Source organism: Scyliorhinus torazame, chromosome 11, assembly GCF_047496885.1.
Source record: "Scyliorhinus torazame isolate Kashiwa2021f chromosome 11, sScyTor2.1, whole genome shotgun sequence".
Classification (NCBI taxonomy): domain Eukaryota; kingdom Metazoa; phylum Chordata; class Chondrichthyes; order Carcharhiniformes; family Scyliorhinidae; genus Scyliorhinus; species Scyliorhinus torazame.
In genome coordinates this window covers 40,755,135-40,774,168 of record NC_092717.1, presented here as the reverse complement: position 1 = coordinate 40,774,168, position 19,034 = coordinate 40,755,135, and the positions used below count along the sequence as shown (strand labels likewise).

The 19,034-nt window shown below is 47.1% G+C and overlaps 1 long non-coding RNA gene across 1 annotated transcript; it reads right to left on the bottom strand.

Annotated features, from left to right (window-relative positions):
• Positions 1-4,532: 4,532 nt before the first annotated feature.
• Positions 4,533-7,416, bottom strand: LOC140385989 (uncharacterized). The gene is made up of 3 exons (XR_011933508.1): positions 7,318-7,416; positions 6,948-7,230; positions 4,533-4,665 (listed from the first exon to the last, which is right to left on the bottom strand). It is a non-coding gene; the product is annotated as an uncharacterized lncRNA (long non-coding RNA).
• Between the last annotated feature and the right edge of the window lie 11,618 nt (positions 7,417-19,034).

Sequence of the window (19,034 nt, the reverse complement as noted above, 5' to 3'; positions counted from 1 at the left end):
TCCACAGTATTTTGCTTTATTACTGATTACCTATAAAATAGTTATCCCTAAACTTTGAGATGTACAACTTAGCAATTGATGACATTTGCGATGGATGCATGTATACTTTCCATCAGGAAGAAACCAGTAGGATTCATAGACATTGGTTCATTAACTTTTGCTTTTAAATGATTTGCATTTTGCACCTCGATTTGACATTTTGAGAGTATCACATATTCAGCGTTTCGTGGAAAGATGAATAGATTTTAGGAATTTAGTAACACATCAAGAAGGAGCAGGAGTAGATGATTAAGCTGCTTCAGCAGGCTCTGTCATTCAGCTACTCAATCATATCTGACCTTCCATCTTGTCCCCCTAGGCTAGTGCACAGTCAACTCCAGGATCTGGGCTGAGCCCAATGAACTGCAGTCACCTGGTTTGTAAATTTAACACACAAATAAACTTTTATTTGACAGTAATATAATTAAACTGACAAAATATGTAACTGACTACCTAATACCGCTTACCTAAGTACCCCTTTCCAACTCTCCCCACTATACACACAAAGGATGAAAGATGCCCAATGCACTATGATAGTTTTCAGTTAATATCTTTCAGGAGTTCACGCTTTCACTTTGATGCTTCTTCCTTTTAAGTTTGAGAGAGTTTTCTCTGGCAAGGCTGTCTACTTTCTTTGTAGTTTCAAGATTATTTCAGCTTATTATTTCATAGTAAAGATGTGCTAACCATCCATTTGTTTTACAACAATAAAACAGGCCTTTACTTCAGCACAGGGAGTGAGAGCTCCACTTTCTTTCAAGGTCAAATCACATCTGCCCAGTTCTCCTAGAAGCATCACACAGGAACCGATCACTGACTGTTGTCAGGGAGAACACTCCCAGACCAACCCACAGGTTACCAGCAGCCAATCAAACTCACTTCCTCCAAAGCTGCTTCTTAAGATTCCCTTGGTGCAGACGAGTCTGGATCCTCCTCTCCAAAAAGACATATCCTGGAATACGCTGTCCTGACGAGCAGGCTGCCTCATTTAAGTCCACTGCATAAAGATTATGAATCCATGGACCAAAAATAATAAAACCAAAAAAATGGGAACAAGGGAAATCAAAAGGAAGGATTCTAACAATCTCAATGCTATTTGCCTGCGCCATCCCCATATCATTTGATATCTTTAATATATAGAAATCTATTGATCTCTGCTTTGAACATACACACTGACTGAGCCTCTACAGCCCTCTGAGGTAGAGAATGCTAAAGATTCACTACCTTCTGAGTGAAGAGGTTCCTCCCTATCTCAATCCTCAATGGACAACATCTTATTCTGAGACTGTGTCCCCTGGTTCCAGACCCGACAACCAAGGGAAACATCCTCCCTGCATTTACCCTGTCAAGTACTGTAAGAATCTTGTAGCTTTTAATAAGAGCAGTTCCCATTCTTCTCAACACAAGAAAATATATGCCCTGTCTCCTCAATCTCCCTTGGGACAATCCAGCCATCTCTGGGATTAGTCTGGTAATTTTTCAATTTGATACTCCAAATACAGGTAAATCTTTGTAGAATTCAATGCATTTATGAATATAAAGTGATTTGTTTGAGCACTTTAACTCAATTACAGTGGTTAGGAACCAGGGAATAGCACCATAAAATGTAGGGAATTGATAGGCATGAGATTTGCAAGTGGAAAACACAAAGCTAATCAACATTAAGAACAGAACATACAGAAGAGTATTAAATTTTGAAAGTAAGATAAATCAAATTTGGATATATTTATCAACCAAAATCAATGTGTTTTCCAACAAATATGTGAGACTTTGTAGCTGAGATGCAAGGCACTAAATATGTAGGGAGAGTATTTTTTACGTTTGTTTCTTTCAAACAATTGATGAGTACTATGAAGAGTTTTTGAAACAGCAGCTGAAGCACCTGTATAAATAAAATGGTCTGGAGGATGCAGTAAAAGAAGTGCACAGAAAATATTTGGAAGTTGAGGGACTCTTAAAAGTATCCTTACCAATGTAACATTGACCGCTAGCCAATGACAATGTATTGCAAAATTGGTATTGACTGTTTTTTCTGATAAAGTATTCCCTTTCAACAGCAATTCTCTAGAGTTAATGACTGAACAGGAATACAATGAATGATTAACAGGATCCAACAGAATTCCTCCAGTTGGCTGCCCTTTATCTGGTACTGAGGTATATATGTAACAGATGAAAATTGGGAAGAGGTGTTTTGAGGTGCTTACATTGAGTATTCATCCTGAAAACTAACTGGAGGATTTTCATCCAATATCACTGCATCTCTGACTGCTGCATCTCTGCTTCATTGCATATAGAGAATATGGGGTCTGGCGCAGTATGATAATAATTGCAATTATTGCTCTGCAACTGCAGTTAGAGAGAGGCACTGGATATTTCTTGTAATAGGCCAGGTGCACTCGAAACATAAAGGCCGGCGAACCCCAGTGCTTAAATAAGTCTTATTATTTGTTTTATTATTTTTTAGTTTTATTAATTAAAGGTTTTGCCACATTTGTTCATTATCTTTAAATTTTTTAAGTGTTTTAAAGTATTGGTAAAGATTTTTAAATCTCTTTCAAAATTTTTATCATATTTCTAAGTTTAAGGCTTCAGAGTGAGCCTCACAAATCATTGGATTTTCCCTCGGCCTCCTCTATTCAAACACATGGAGGAAGAGGTGACAGCAGATTGCCTCATTCCTGTTACATTGATTTCCACACTTACTTGACAGCAGATGCAGGTCAATTTAGCTTTAAGTGCAGCTTTAAGTTCCTGGGGGTTACCATCACCAACAGTCTGTCCTGGTCCACTCATGTTGATGCTATAGTCAAGAAAGCCCAACAATGTCTGTACTTCCTATGGAAGCTAAAGAAATTTGGCATGTCTGCATCGACTCTTACAAACTTTTACAGATGTGCCATAGAGAGCATCCTATCTGGCTGCATCACAGCCTGGTATTGCAACTGCTCGGTCCAAGATCGCAAGAAACTGCAGACTGTGGTGAACTCAGCCCAACGCATCACACCAACTTGCCACCCCCACATTGATTCTGTATACACCTCTCGCTTCCTCAGGAAGACAGACAGCATTATCAGAGACCCCTCTCACCCAGGCATTGCCTTCTTCCAGACCCTCCCATCAGGCAGAAGGTACAGAAGTCTGAAGATTCGCACATCCAGACATAGGAACAGCTTCTTCCCCACAGCTACAAGACTCCTCAACGACTCCTCCTCAGACTGATCTGTTCCCTGTAAGAGCACTATTCATGATGCCTGATGCTGCTCTTGCTCATGTATTTGCTTTGTTTGCTTTGTTTGGCCCCTTGTTCTACACTAACCAATCACTGTTTTGTCGATGTACCATTTGTCAATGTTCTCTGTTGATTATTTTTGTGTCTACTATGTACGTACTGTGTACGTTCCTCGGCCGCAGAAAAATACTTTTCACTGTACTTCGGTACATGTGACAATAAATCAAATCCAATCAAAATCAAATCAAATTACTTTATCGTGATGGTCAGCAATCATTCAGAAGGCTGCACTCGCTTATAATAACAATAATAATATCTTTATTGCCACAAGTAGGCTCACATTAACACTGCAATGAAATTACTGTGAAAAGACCCAAGTCAACACATTCCAGCACCTGTTCGGGTACACAGAGGGAGAATTCACAATATCCAACTCACCTGACAGCACATCTTTCGAGACTTGTGGGAGGAAACTGGAGCACCCGGAGGAAACCCACGCAGCCACAGGGAGAACGTGCAGGCTCCACACAGACAGTGACCTAAGCTGGGAATCACATCTGGGACCCTGGAGCTGTGAAGCAACAGTGCTACCTACTTCGTGAAGCAATAACTGTATTATTCTATCAGACGCTGAAAAGATGTAAGCACGGTTCATAAGAGAAACATTCAGCTCAATAAAATCTGAAGCTACAGCCAAATTGTTCTATCACAAGCCATGTCAGTATTTATAACCCATCCCTAATTGCCTTTGAAAAAAGTGGTGGTGCAGCTCCTCCTTGAATCACTGTAGTCTGTGTGATTATGGAACTTGTACAACTTGGTTAAGACATTCCAGGATTTTCCCCAGTGACAAAGAAAGAACATGCCACATTTCCAAGTCAGGATGGAGAGTGACTTGGGGAAGATATTGAGGGCAATGATGTTCCAATGTACCTGCTGCCTTTTCCTCCGAGGTGGTAGAGGTTTTGTGTTTGGGAGATTGCTGTGGAAGAAAGGATGTCCTGTCATCACATTCTCTTCTTGAAAACAAACTTCATTCTCCTTTACAAAAACAAAACATTCTGGATTCTGGAAATCTGAAATAAACATAGAATACGTTGAAATGCTTGGCAGGTCAAGTAGCATCTGCAGAGAGAGAAATAAAATTAACATTTAAGGTTGATGACTCTATCCTTTTTTAAATAAATTTAGTGTATCCAATTATTTTATTTTCCAATTAAGGGGCAATTTAACGTGGCCGATCCACCTACCTGTACATCTTTGGGTTGTGGGGGTGAAACCCATGCAGACACGGGGAGAATGTGCAAACTCCACACGGACAGTGACCCAGGGCCGGGATTCGAACCCGGGTCCTCAGCGGCATCGGCAGTAATGTGCCACCAATTGATGATTCTATCCTATTGGAAACAAGATCATCAAACTGAAATTTTCACTATGTTTCTCCCTCCAAAAATGCTGCTTAACCTGCTATGTTTTCCTCTGCCTTCCTCTGGTGTCTCTTCTTGCTTGACTTTTCAATCTTAGGCCAGGAATTTCATCCTCGAGGCAGTGATCAGAAATGGGAAAATACTTGGCTCAGTCCACTTGTTTCGGGATAAAGTACCTGCACAGGTGGTATTGTCATTGCCGAGGGGCGGGTGTGGGGGCGAGGGGGGGGGGGGGCAGTTGGGGGGGGTGACTGGAGTCAGGCCAGCTGACAGAAAAAAAGGTTTGGAGGCAGCCACAGGGGCTGCATGTGCAGACATGGGCTGTTTAAAAGGCCCACCCCATTGCTGATGGGCTTCTCCACAGTTAAAAGGAAAGATGCTCTCCAGCCCTCATAGCCTTTCATCCTCCAAGCACATTCCATGTCCTATTGTCCTATCTATGCCACCTCAGGCCCCCCGCACCAACTCCATATGACCCATCGTGCCCAATGCCAGACTCTGCCCGTCCACCAACCCTTCTATCCACCTTCCCATAGCTTCATATTCCCCCATGCCAGGATCTATTCTTCCACCCACCCCATCTTGCTCCTTATTCCCCCCATGTCCTTCTAGACACCAATTTGGTCCCTTATGCTCTCCATGCCAAGCTATGGCACTTCCATTAACATTGGCTAGAACCAATGAAGTGCACTTCAGATCTGAATCACTCGCTGCGTAAAAATATTATTCCTCATGTCACCATTAATTTTGTTGCCAATCACTTGAATCCTTTTGTTCTCACCCCTTTCATCTCTGAGAACTGTTTCCCCCTATCTACTCTGTCCAGACCTCTCATGGTTTTGAAAACTTTCATCAAATTTCTCCCCAATGTTCTCTTTGCCACGAACAAAAGCTCCAGCTTCTCCAATCTATCTACATAAACTGTGGTCCCTTATCTCTGGAACTATTTATAAATGTTGTCTGCACCATTGTTTAAGCCTTCATCTCCCTCCTAAGGTGCAGTGCCCAGAATTAGACATATTGGCCGGGATTCTCTGAAATCCCGGCCAAGTGTTGACCCCAGCGTCAGAACCGGCGCGTGTGACGCTGGCGTCAACAGGCCTCCAGGCCCAGTCATTCTCCCCGTCCTTGGAGACTAGCACGGCACCGGTGCGCTGCTCCAGCGGCGAAAGCCGGACCGCCACGGCCGGCGGGGGTCCGCGCATGCATGCCACGGCCGTCTCCATGCCAGCCTGTGGGCAACATGACGGAGCCCTACAGCTGCCCGGCGTGGAGGAACATAGGCACCCCTCCTGGAATTAGCGCGCCCGCCGATCGCTTTCCCCTGATCGCGGGCCTAGCCACAGTGGAGGCACCCCCCTGGAGTTGGATCCCCTCCCACACCCCCCCCCCCCGACCAGGATAGCCCCCAGAGCCAGAATGGCGAGGTCCCACCGGGTAGGACCATACGTAAACGACGCCGGCGGGACTCGGCAGGCACTCGGCCCGTCGAACGTGCAGAATTGCTGGCGCCGTGACGACCGTGCCAGCGTGATTGGCGCTGATTCTCCGGTCGCTTGGCGTCAGAGCGGCGTGGTGGGATTCGCGCGACCCCCCGGTGATTCTCCTACCCGTCGTGGGCTCGGAGAATCCCGGCCATTATTTCTGCTGAGGACCAAATACTTTTTTAAAAATAAAGATTCATAAAGATTTATAAAGATCCATGTTATTGAAAAGGAACTTGTATTTTTGGAGCACCTTTCATGACCATGGGATGTCTCAAAATGCTTTACGTACAATGAAGTATTTTGTAGTGTAGTCACTGTTGCAATGTAGGTAACAGCTGCATTGGATATTCCAGGCAATTGGCCAGTTATTTATGTGGTGTAATGCCTGTGAATAGTATTGCACATAGTTAGCAATGCGACCTCCGACCAGCTTGTGGCGTCAGACATCGGTCACGTGATGTGGGACACTGGCCAGTTGGTAGTAAGCCCTACAACAGGGCAGTCACACATAGGGTAGTTCCAGGAGAGTTTGTGGAGTTCAAGTAGTAACCAAATCTATATAGTATTCTGTATATTATCCTTTCATGTGTTCATCAATATATCATGATTCTAGTTAAGTCACTAGCAGTTCTGTGTGCATTAGTTCAATGGCAAGGTCACAGAACACAACATGGTACCAGGAGTGTTGAACATTTAAAGATAACAGCAGAAAAAACAAAGCAAAACTGGCCAAAGAACTAAAACAGAGAAGATTCTTCCACCGACCTGGTGAACTATGGCCATTGGCGATTCAACGCAACAAACGACGTTGAAGGTTGAGATAGAAGGTTTAAAGGCACCCCACCAGCTTCAAGTCTCAGGTGACGCAGATTGATGCATTTTCAAACAGCAATTTAAGCTCTATGTTTCAGCCCTTGCCATGCAGGCCACGTGAGGCACAGTAGCAGGTCCACAAGCAATCTAAATCTACAATACCTGCACTTTTGATAGCGAAGAGGAAAGCAAGAGCTATGATGAGGGGATAAAGTACTTCGATCGGCATTGCTCTCTGAAAAAAAATCAAACATTTGAAAGGTACATTTTCCATATGCGTACCCAGAAACCAGGCAAATCTTTCGATAGCTTTGTAACTTACTTGAGGCTGAAGGTGCAGTCCTGCAATTTCAGTAATCTAAAATCATTGATGATCCGTGACCAAATAGTATTTGGCATATCGAATGATAAGCTCCGTGGGAGATTGTTCAGGGAAGAAGACCTGAAATTGGAAAATGCGATTAAGATTTGCCATGCGAGTGAATTGGCTGCACAGCAAATCAGCACACACAGTTTGAGACATTTTGACGGCAACATGGAAGAAGATGCCAGCACCATGAGCACTGTGAGCAGTTCAATAAAAAAACGTGGTCTCAGTGCGGGCGGCCATTTTAAGCGGCCGACAGGAGCCGCCATCTTATGCCAGAAATGTGGTACTTGACGTGGCCCACAGCAATGTCCAGCATATGGAAAGGTATCTTCCAGGTGTGGCCGTACAAATCACTTTGCAAAAAGGTAATTATGAAAGTATACCAGCTGCAATCGTGGCCAGACAAGCGTGAATTCTCATTCTTTGATGAACCAGAAATCACGGGATGCACAGGGTGCCAGATCAACTGGAAGAGAGAAAGAAAAGTCACACTGAAAACCATTAAAACAAAGCCAAAGCAAAAAGGTCGGAGCACGCGTAAAACTGTACCAAATAACTCATTCTTTAATTTCTTCGGTCCTCCTGACGCTCCACAGCATGGAGTGTTAGACAAACATTCTGCAGCAAGACTCTCTGCTGACTTTGAAGTCAGTCACCTCCTGCGTGAACATGTAATTCCATGTGCAATGTCATACTTTACAGGATGTGGCGAAGCCGGCGTTGGACTGGGGTGAGCACAGTACAAAGTCTTTTGCGTAAAGAAACAAAAGAAGCTGGTGATGCAGAAGCGGATGACGCAGGCATAGCCAACAAGGATACTGGTCTGCAGGACGCAAGGCGTCAAAAAGTTAAGGCACAAAAGACCGGCACAGAAAACAGTCTTCCAGAACGCTGATAAGAGCCCAGACGATCAACGGGGTGACGCACAATGAGCTGTGCACAAGTGACACATTTAGCAGGCATATCATGTTAATTGAAGCACAGTTAAATCTGTACATACATATGCCACATGCTTTAAAAGAGAGTACAAATAATGTTTCTGTATATAAATGTTAACATCTCCAAAGGAAGGGGTGTGTGGTGATGTGCCTGTGAATAATATTGCTCATATTTAGCAATGCGACCTCCAGCCAGCTGGTGGTGCAGGCTTCTGTCATGTGACGTGATGTGGGACACTGGTCAGTTGGTGGTAAGGCCGACAACAGGACAGTCGTACACAGGGTAGTTCCAGGAGAGTTCACGGAACTTCAGTAGTAACCTATTCTGTATGTTATCCTTCCACGTGTTCATCAATAAATAATCATAGAATTATAGAATTTACAGTGCGAAAGGAAGCCCAACGGCCCATCAAGTCTGCACTGGCCCTTGGAAAGAGCACCCCACTTAAGCCCACGCCTCCACCCTATCCCCGTAACCCAGTAACAGCACCCAACCTTTTTGGACACTAAGGGCAATTTATCATGGCCAATCCACCTAACCTGCACATCTTTGGACTATGGGAGGAAAACAGAGCACCTGGAAGAAATCCACGCACGCACGGGGAAAATGTGCACACTCCGCACAGACAGTGACCCAAGCCGGGAATAATCATTCTAGTTAGTCATCAGCAGTTCTGTGTGCATCACTGCAACGGCATGGTCACAGAACACAACAATTTCTTCAAGAAAGCATCATTACAGCGCTGTGTGACATCAACCTACTTACACTTAAGTTGGAAGTCTCCAATCTCTCTACAATCATGGGCAATGCTTCTGAATACCTAGAGTGAGTGAGGTTGCACATTCTTTGCTGCTTCTCAATGATTAACCTTTTCAGCGACAGCCTGCGGATATGTTTTTATATTCACTCACCAAATGTGAGGATCACTGGCCAGCATTTACAGCACATCACTAATTGCCCTTGAGAAAGTGATGGTGAACTGCCTTTTTGAATCTCTGATGCTTTCTATGTGGAGAATGCACTCCCACAGAGCTGTTATGCAGGGAGTTCCAGGTTTATGATCCAGGAACGTCGAAGGACCAATATATTTCCAAGTAAGAATGGTATGGAAGTTGAGGGCTAACTTGGATCTAGTGGTATTCCCATGCATCTGCCAGCCTTGTTCGTCGAGGTGGTGGAGGTCATGGGTTTCAAAGATATTACCAAAGGAGTCTTGCTGAGTCGCTGCAGTTAATCTTGTAGTTGGTACATGCTGCTGCCTCTGTGCACTGGCGGTAGAGGGAAGTTTAAGTTGGTTGATGGGGTGCCGATCAAGTACATTGGTTTGTCCTGGATGCTGTTGACTTCTTCACTGCTTTTGGAGCTTCACTCATCCCGGAGAGTATTGTGTAACACTCCTTGACTTGTGCCTTATAAATGGAGAACAAGCTTTGAAAAGTGAGGAGTTGAGTCGTCCTCTGCACAACGCCCAGCCACTGACCTGTCCTTATGGCCATAGTGTTTCTGTGTCTGGTCTGGTTAAACCATTGGTCAATGATGACCTTCAGATGTTGATAATGGAATTTTTTAGATGATAAAGCTATTGAATGTCAAGGGGAGGTCGTTTGATTGGAGGTAGTTTGATTGTCTCTATTACAAGCCATAATTTCCTGCCACTTGAATGGCATTACTATAACTTGTCACTTATCAGCTCACGCCTGGTGGTTGCAAAACCCTTGCTGCATGCTTCATTATCTGAGGAGGTATGGATGCAACCAAACATGGTACAATCATTGACAACATCCTCACTTCTGACCTTGCAATGGTGGTATTTATAATAAAGTTTTGTTTTAGAAATACCAAAGCCCTGTTTTTTTCATGCAGTCACTCCTGGAGCGAATCATTCTTTTTGCAGTCTCAAAATAAACTAAAATATTGGGGGTTCCTTGGCATGGTTGGGGTCTGATCTGGGATTGTAATACTAGTGCCTGTTGAGAAATTCTGGACCAAGGATCTCTTTTTGTTTTATTGGAATCTGCAAACATTTGTTTTAAAAGTTGTTCATGTTGCAGGAAAAGACAATGTAATTGCAGAGGCTTTGGGCGGGATTCTCCGACCCTCCCCGCCGGAATCGTGCCAGCTGCAGGGGCGGAGAATAGCCATTCACGCCAGAAATCCGGCGCGATGGCGCTTCCGCAATTCTCCGCGGACCTGGCAGGCGTGTGTGCGGGCGACGCTGCGCCGGTCGGGGGCCATTGGAAGCGGCCCCGCGGCGATTCTCCGTGCTCGTTGGGCCGAGTTCCGCCGAGTCCCGCCAGCGTGGTTCACATGTGGTCCCACCCGGCGGGACCTCGGCGTTCTGGCTGCGGGGGGCGTCCTGAAGTGGGGGAGGGGGGTCCGATTCCGGGTGGGGCCTTCACAGTGGCCAGGCCCGCGACCGGGGGCTACCGATCGACGGGCGCGCTCATTCCGGGCCGGGGCCTATGTTCCTCCTGTAGGGGCCTGCAGGCCTCCGCCATGTTGCGCGCATGTGAGGACCCGCGGCCGGCCGGCGTGCACATGCGCGGCGGTGCGGGCGTAACTGCAGGGCTCAACTGTTCAGTGCTAACAAAGGGGGGCAGCATTTAAATTGTCCCTCAGCACTCAATCCCAGTCAAACCAGGATGGTAGCAGCCCAGTCACCTGCTTCTCACTCTCTGGATGTAGACTTGGCCAGACGTCTGGATGCCGTGGAGGAGGGGCGGGGCATCCTGTATCCCTGAGGGGGTAGGGGAACCCAGAGCAATGTGACAAATGCCGCCTGGAAAGCAACGACAGCTGATTCGTACCAGCAGCATGACAAGGAGGACTGCGCCCAATGTAGAAGATGAATGACCTCCTACCACCTCTCTCCTCCTGGCATCGGTCCCGCAAGTCTCCCCCTCCCCCAATCCACTGGTAGCCACCTCTCACCCTCCCAACCACCGACCTCCCAAAATGATCCTCAGAACCACCCTGACACTCATCATCACAACCCCTTACTCTCTAGGCGCGGTGCACACACATGTTATGGGGCCCTTCATTCGCCACGTGTGTGGCTTACAATGTTCCTGTCTCGTCACCGCAGGAGAAGACACAGCTAGAGACTTTTCACAGTAACTTCATTGAAGCTTACTTCTGACAATAAGTGATTATTATTAGTAGATAGCCCATAATAAGAGGGAGAGTGAGAAGGCAAGTGGGGGGGGGGGGGGCTCCTCGATTGTGAATCCTCACCCCCGATGAGGAAAGGGCTCTAAAGATCGCGAGGCTGGCCGAGGTGTAAGCAGTGACCAAAATCAAGGTTGACCTGAGCCAGAGAAGTAAGGATCCTTCATCCAGATTACCTGTCTTAATGAGTTGTTGATTTCCTAGACCTTTGTCCTCCCCTTTCACTGAACGCATGTCCCTTGTCTTGCAGGCTCACCATTTGATGAGGCCGGGCCATCCAGCGCTCCACAGCCCCCACCCAAGGAACCATCTTTTAGGAGAGCTCCAAAGAGAACACCGACATTGAGTCACAACTATTTCCCCCACCCTCCACTAGCGCAGAGACACACACCTCGGTCGGCGAGGTTAGCAGACAAGATTCTGAGGCACTATCTGGTAAACCCCACACAGCTACTGATATACATCAGGCAGGCAGGAGCTTCCAAGGGAGACAGCAGTCAGAGTTCTGCTGGATTCCAGGACTCAGCTGGCCCCCAGCTAGAGGATGAGCCTCTGGACAAGGTTCTCCCTGAGCTGCTGGAGATGATGGGCCAGAGCTGTGAGATTCAGGAGGTGATGTCAATGACATTCCCGCAAGGCCGACTGGAGAAGTCCCAAAGTCTTCAGGCGCAGGTGATGGTGCCGGCACTGCAAGGGTGTTGACCGCAGTGAAAAGCCTGGGGTATGAGTGGTGGAGTCCAAGGCATGGCTGCCTCTGATAACCATGGCTGAGGACCTCGATATCGTGTCCTATTCACTGAGGAACATGTTCCAGACACATGTGTCAACACACTCAAAAGCTTTGCCCAGTCACAGAGGACCATTGCTGCGGGTTTTGACACCATGGTGCAGGCAATAGGGGTCTCCAGGACTAGCAGCGCCAGATGACTGAGAGGCTCCTGGAAGTCACTCAAGCTGCCCCTCCTCCCATGGAATGACCCAAGGGTCCACAATCACTCGAGTGTTGAGGAAATACTGGAGCCCATCCGGGGCATTCCACCAAGGAGACTCAGACAGTCTCCAGGTCTTCTGGCTCATCACAACACCGGCACATCTCAGGGGCAGTAGCCAGAACAGGGTGGCACGACGACACCTGTGACACTGGTAAATCAGCCGGGGCCCTCCGGCTCCATGCCCTCCAGAAGATGGCCACGAAGGGCATCAAAGGCCACAGGGCGCAGAAGGCAGCAGGTCACCTCTACTTCTGATGTGCAACTGGGGAGACACCCAGACGTAGCACTCGACCATGGAAGATGAAGAAGTTGTAGGAACACTTGGGCACTTGAGGTCAGGAATCGTAGTTAGGGATTGGATTATTGTCACATGAAATGTTCACCATTAAAATATGACACACCTGAAACATGTAACGCCTCTGTCATTTAACGCTTCAGAATAGGGTGAGTCTCTCTCCCCATCTGGACCTTCTCCCTGTTATAGGCCCCTAAGGGAGGCCACTGATAAGAGCCCATGAAATCCAGTGTGAAAGATATCCTGGAATGCAATCCCCTCACTCACTGGACTCAGACGTGTCCCTTCTCCCCCACACTGTAGTCCAAAATAAAGGGCCGCTGATGCACGCTCAGGCATAAGGATGGGAGTCAGTGCGCTGTCAACAGAAAGACAGGTGTCAGGCTTAATTAGAACCTGAGGATCACCACAGCTTTCTTCACAGCGATTGCTCATCACCCTCCTGCCTTGAATAGTGACCTGCTGACAGTGCCAACATAGGCCCATCACCTTGCTGGGATGTCACATGGACCCTTGAAGGGTGAGAGGGGGAACTGGGTGATCAGCGGAGGGGGAACAGGGTTATCGGGGAAAGGGGATCTGGGGTCGAGGAAGGGGCGGTGTAAAGCGAGGAGCGGGTGTGTAGAGTTTTTTTAAATAAAGTTAGAGTATCCAATTAATTTTTTCCAATTAAGGGGCAATTTAGCGTGGCCAATCCACCTAGCCTGCACATCTTTGGGTTGTGGGGGTGAAACCCACGCAAACACGGGGAGAATGTGCAAACTCCACACGGACAGTAACCCAGAGCCAGGATCGAACCTGGGACCTCGGCGTCGTGAGGCAGCAGGGCTAACCCACTGTGCCACCGTGCTGCCTGGTGTGTAGAGTTGACAGCCACAGAACCTCCTGTCATGCAAATATGGAGGCTATGAGGGCTTCTCTGGTCCTCCTGGCCTGTCAGACCCTTACCGCTGCCTGTCCTCCTCCTCCTCAGATGAGGCTGAATGTTCTTCTTCCTTCTTCTCCTCGTCTAACATGTACCCCACCCCCTTGCCAGGTTCTGGAGGGCACAGCAGACCACAACAAAGCAGGAGACCCTCTGGAAGCTGTACTGCAAAGCACACCAGAGAGGTGCAGGCAGCGGAACCGCATGTGTAGCAGCCCGATACACCACTCCATGACGGTCCAGGTGGCAGCATGGGCCTCATCGCCTCATTGTATCTCCGCCTCAGTCTGGGGCCTCCACAGTGGCGGCATCGGCCATGAGCTCAATGGGTATCACTTGCTCTCCCATCAGCCAACCCATTACCTGGATGCTCTTCGAAAACACCAGGAATCTCCAAGTGCCCCAGGATGCAACTTCCAGGATAGCCTTAGCATACATGCATGATTCTGATGTGGTAGGCACACAGGATCTGTAAATTCAGGGAATGAAATCCCTTACTCTTAATAACGGGCCCTCTCTGATGCCACGATGCTTGCAGGGCAGGCGGTGAATTCTGCATCCTGTTAAGCTTAGTTCAGATAGAAGTTGATGTAGTCGGATGCCCGGGCATACAGAACATCCATGACCTCCTGGCTGCACCTGTGGGCTGATGACTGTGAGATGCCACACAGGTTCCTTCACGGCCACTGCGAGCTGGTGTCCTCCTCCTCCACAGGGTGTCAGATTGAAAGGATGTGGCACAGGTGCCGTACTGTCCCCCTGGTGAGCTGCAGTCTTCTGCGGTACATGGTGTCTGTCAGTTCACTGAAGGACCATCGAATCCTGTACAGCCTAGGTCATCGTCAGTACACCCTTCTGGTCCCCTCCTCAGCCTTATGGGCGGCTGGTTCTTGAGACTGAGCAGCGGTCGGCTTTTGTTGTGGGGCAGGCCCCAGGCCACAGTTGACAATGTCGGCCCGCCTTGGCTGCGACTGTCACGCCTTCTCTCAGAGTACCATCCAGCGAGCCACTTGTGCTGGCAATCTTCATTCTATACACTCACTCCCACCTAGAAGAGGAGCCCCGAAACACCATTGAACAGCAGCATCAGGGAGATCGTGCTTAGCTCTCTGCTGCTCATCCAGATAGTTAACATTTGGCAACAAGAGGTCCTCAATGGTGAACCCCTGCTCTTTAATGTATGAGTGTTTCCAGCTGCCTCTGTGGTGTGAATGCACCTACAGTAATGAAATGAAATGAAATGAAAATTGCTTATTGTCACAAGTAGGCTTCAAATGAAGTTACTGTGAAAAGCCCCTAGTCGCCACATTCCGGCGCCTGTTCGGGGAGGCTGTTACGGGAATTGAACCGTCCTGCCGCCCTGCCTTGGTCTGCTTTCAAAGCCAGCGATTTAGCCCTGTGCTAAACAAACACGCATGCTGTTCAGGCATCAATGGTTGCAGGATATCCAGTCTTGAAAAATTTCTCTCAGACAGGTCACCTGGGGCGGGATTCTCCAAAAAAGGGGCTATGTCCCCACTCCAGTGTCAAAACGTGGGTCCAGAGTGATTCTCCTACCTGAAGGGGGCTAGCAAGGCCCCAGAGTACTCACGCAGCTCTGCCTGCCGATAGGGGGATCTGCACTTCCAGTCGGGAGTGCGCGCATGCGCACGGCAGCAGCCTTCGACGGTCGCCCCATGCAACATGGTGGACTCGCACCGCGGAGCAGCCCCGAAGATATGGGCCCCCCAAGATCGCACGCGCCCGCGGATCGGTGGCCCCCGATCGATGGCCTGGCCGTCCCTGAGGCCCCCCCCCCCCTCAGTGAAGGATCCCCCCCGCCCCCACCCCCACCAGGGCAGCCTCGGACTGAGTCCGCAGCTGACGACGACTGTTCCCGAAAGGCAAAACGTGGTTAGAACCACGCCATTGGGAACTCAGCCAGTTGTCATCGGAGAATCGCCGCGGGGGCCTCTGTCAATGGCGATTCGCGGCGATTTTCTTGGGACCGGAAAATCGCGGGAGCGGCATCGCGCCGGTTTTTCGGAGTCAACGCCCATTCTCCGAAGCACTTCAGAGTTCATGGACCATCGAGCTATCACAACTAACATGGATAATCCCTCTTTTGAGGTAGCTTTCAGCTGTCAAGCTAGAGGCTGGTCACAGTCAATGGTGCAATGGAGTGAAATTGGCTTTAAACAAGGAAGAACAAAGGGGAAACTTCAAGGGGGTACACAGGCGAGTTTTGACTGCAGCTGTGAAGATGTTTGAAGTATAATCAATGAGCTGCCATTGGATATCAGATGACAAGACCTCTACTGAGCTGAAACCACTGACACCAGCAAATGATTTACCTGAGAATCTGAAGTTAGCTTGCTGCTCAGACCTATGCATTCCACACATTACTGTCAATATCTATATCAACTAGTATGCACCTATTTTGAATTTCTACATTTTTAATTAGTTAAACCACTATGCTAATATTAGCAATGCTGTTGTGGTTTTTTTTCATTTTTGTTTATCTGAACTGTGTCTGACTATGAAGTAAGGTCAATGTAGCAACAGTCATGCGTGTGCAGTGCAATGAGAGGAAGAGTGAATGACAATAAGAACATTTTTCTGTTAAGTCCGCGCATGCGCACGGCAGCAGCCTTCGACGGTCGCCCCATGCAACATGGTGGACTCGCACCGCGGAGCAGCCCCGAAGATATGGGCCCCCCAAGATCGCACGCGCCCGCGATTCGGTGGCCCCCGATCGATGGCCTGGCCGTCCCTGAGGCCCCCCCCCCCCCCCCCGGTGAAGGATCCCCCCCCGCCCCCACCAGGGCTGGTTTAGCACAGGGCTAAATCGCTGGCTTTGAAAGCAGACCAAGGCAGGCCAGCAGCACGGTTCAATTCCCGTACCAGCCTCCCCGAACAGGCGCCGGAATGTGGCGACTAGGGGCTTTTCACAGTAACTTCATTTGAAGCCTACTTGTGACAATAAGCAATTTTTATTTTATTTATTTATTTATTAAAGACTAAAACGGCTCTTAAGAGTTCTCTACAAACAAACAATGTGTTGACTGGAAAACGATTTAGAATAACAAATGGTGATTTGATGTCTCATCCATGAATACCTTAATGAAGATGACATCAAAATATAAGTACAGCTGAGGGAGGCGATTTAGCTCATCAATCTTTCAAAACCCATGTATCTGCTCTCACCACAACTAACTGTCACTTGAATGATCCCGGCATTTTAACCTCCAATATCCTACATAGGATAGACTTAAGGTACGAATCACTGGTGTAAAGAAATACTTCCTGGCATCAGTCTGGAGCTTGTCTCTTACCACTTCTTACCTATGTCCCTTTGCCCTGCGAGTGTAATTTAACTTGAAACAAATCTTTGGATTTACCTTTTCGATCGATTCTGCTTACTATTTTAAATACTTCCATCAGGTCTCTCCTTATTTGCCTCCTTTCCAATTTGAAGAGCCTAAAGAGTTTGCAGAGACGTTCCTCTTGATTCAAACTTCTGACACTGGGCATCAGATTTCTATTCCTTCCTATCTCAGTGACCACTGCAGTTTCAACATACTAGCTTCAGATCTGTAATCTACAAATTTAGTGATATGGCTGTGGTCTGTTAACGTTGCTAACTGATCATTTCCTACTACATTCACATATTCTTACTGACCCTAAAATCCATCTCCACTATGTCTCATTCATAGAGGAAGCTACCCACATTCCCTGGTGACACCTTTCTGAGCTGCTAACTCCACTAATATTATTCTTCCCATGCACAGTTGCCTTGCCTCCATCATCATTTCCTGTGTTCCCTCTTTCTGAGTTAGTCAACCAATTTCAGTGATTCTGACTTGACTGCAAGAAGCAGTATACTTACACCCTTTCTACCCCCAAATCTATTAAGCCAAAGTCATTGTAGGTGGCAAGAATGGCTCCCAAGTTTTTTTTTTCTATATCACAACAGGTCTCCTCGGACCACTCTTACTGGCATTCTGTACCTTTTTATGGCAATAGGCACAAACAATATTTGTTGTATATCTATATATAATCCCTAGCAATCAAGAATAATTGACATTTATGGCACAGAAAGAGGCCACTCAGTCCTTCAAGAACAGAAGAAGTAGGAGCAGGTGTAGACCACATGGCCTGTTGCGCCTGCTCCACCATTCAATATAATCATGGCTAATCATAGGTTTCAACTCCATTTTCCTGCCTGCTCCCCATTTCCCTTGATTCCCTGAGGGATTAAAATTCTGTCTATCCCAGTCTTAAATTTATTCACCAACAGAGTATCCAAAACCCTTTGGGTGAAGAATTCCAAAGATTTACAACCCTTTGGGTGAAGTAATTTCTCCTCAAACCAGTTCTCAATGATCGGCCCCCTAATCCCGAGACTGTGCTCTCGTGTTTTAGATTCCTCAAACAGTCGAAACAATCCTTCAGCAAAGTTCTGGCTTACTATAACCAAGGCATGATGGGATACTTGGCCATAATTGTGGTGTACTGAAAATACTGCTGAGAGGGTAAGAATAGGTTGGAAGGTCCCCTTTCCTGCGTATTGTAGTGTCACTTCCTTATCTATATCCATCTGTTTCCACACATTGTCACACACACATAGGCATGTTTTGATATATTGTTGATACAGCTCGAGTGCATCTTGGCATTGTAAGGAGTCACAATTTGAAGTTAAATAAGGTCTTTTAGGATTTTAAGCTGACTAAGGTTTTTTTAGGCACCAAGGTTCAACGTCATGTGGCATTTGTTTACTCCAGTGTATAAATGCAGGAGAGCTGTTGTACTTTGGATTCTCGCCCTAACCCTTGCTTAGGTGCAGTCTCCCCTTGCGGCAAATAAAATAAATTAACCATTGATGTTAACTTGTATTTTGTTGATTGAGTCTTACTCAGAGTGGAGTTTTCGATACCCAACCAGTAGTAACAATCCTTCAGCATTACCCTGTGAAGCTCCTTCAAAATCTGCCATGTCTTGATGTGATTGCCTCTTATACTTTTGAACTCCAGAAAATATAAGCCCAATTTACTCAACTTCTCACAAATGGTCATCTTCTCTTCCCAGGCACCATCATGATGGACCTTCACTGTACTGCAAGTATATCCTGTCTTAAATGTGGAGACCAAAACTACACACAGTATTCCAGATGTGGTCTCACCAAAACCCTGCACAATTGTAGCAGGACTTCTTTATTGCTGTACTCCAATCCTCTTGCAATAAAGCCAACATGCAGCTTTCCTTCCTAATTACATGATGTGCTTGCATGCTAACTTTGCTCGTCCCTTGAATGAGCACTTCCAAGTTTCCTTGAACATCAACATTTACAAATGTCTTACCTTTAAAAAAA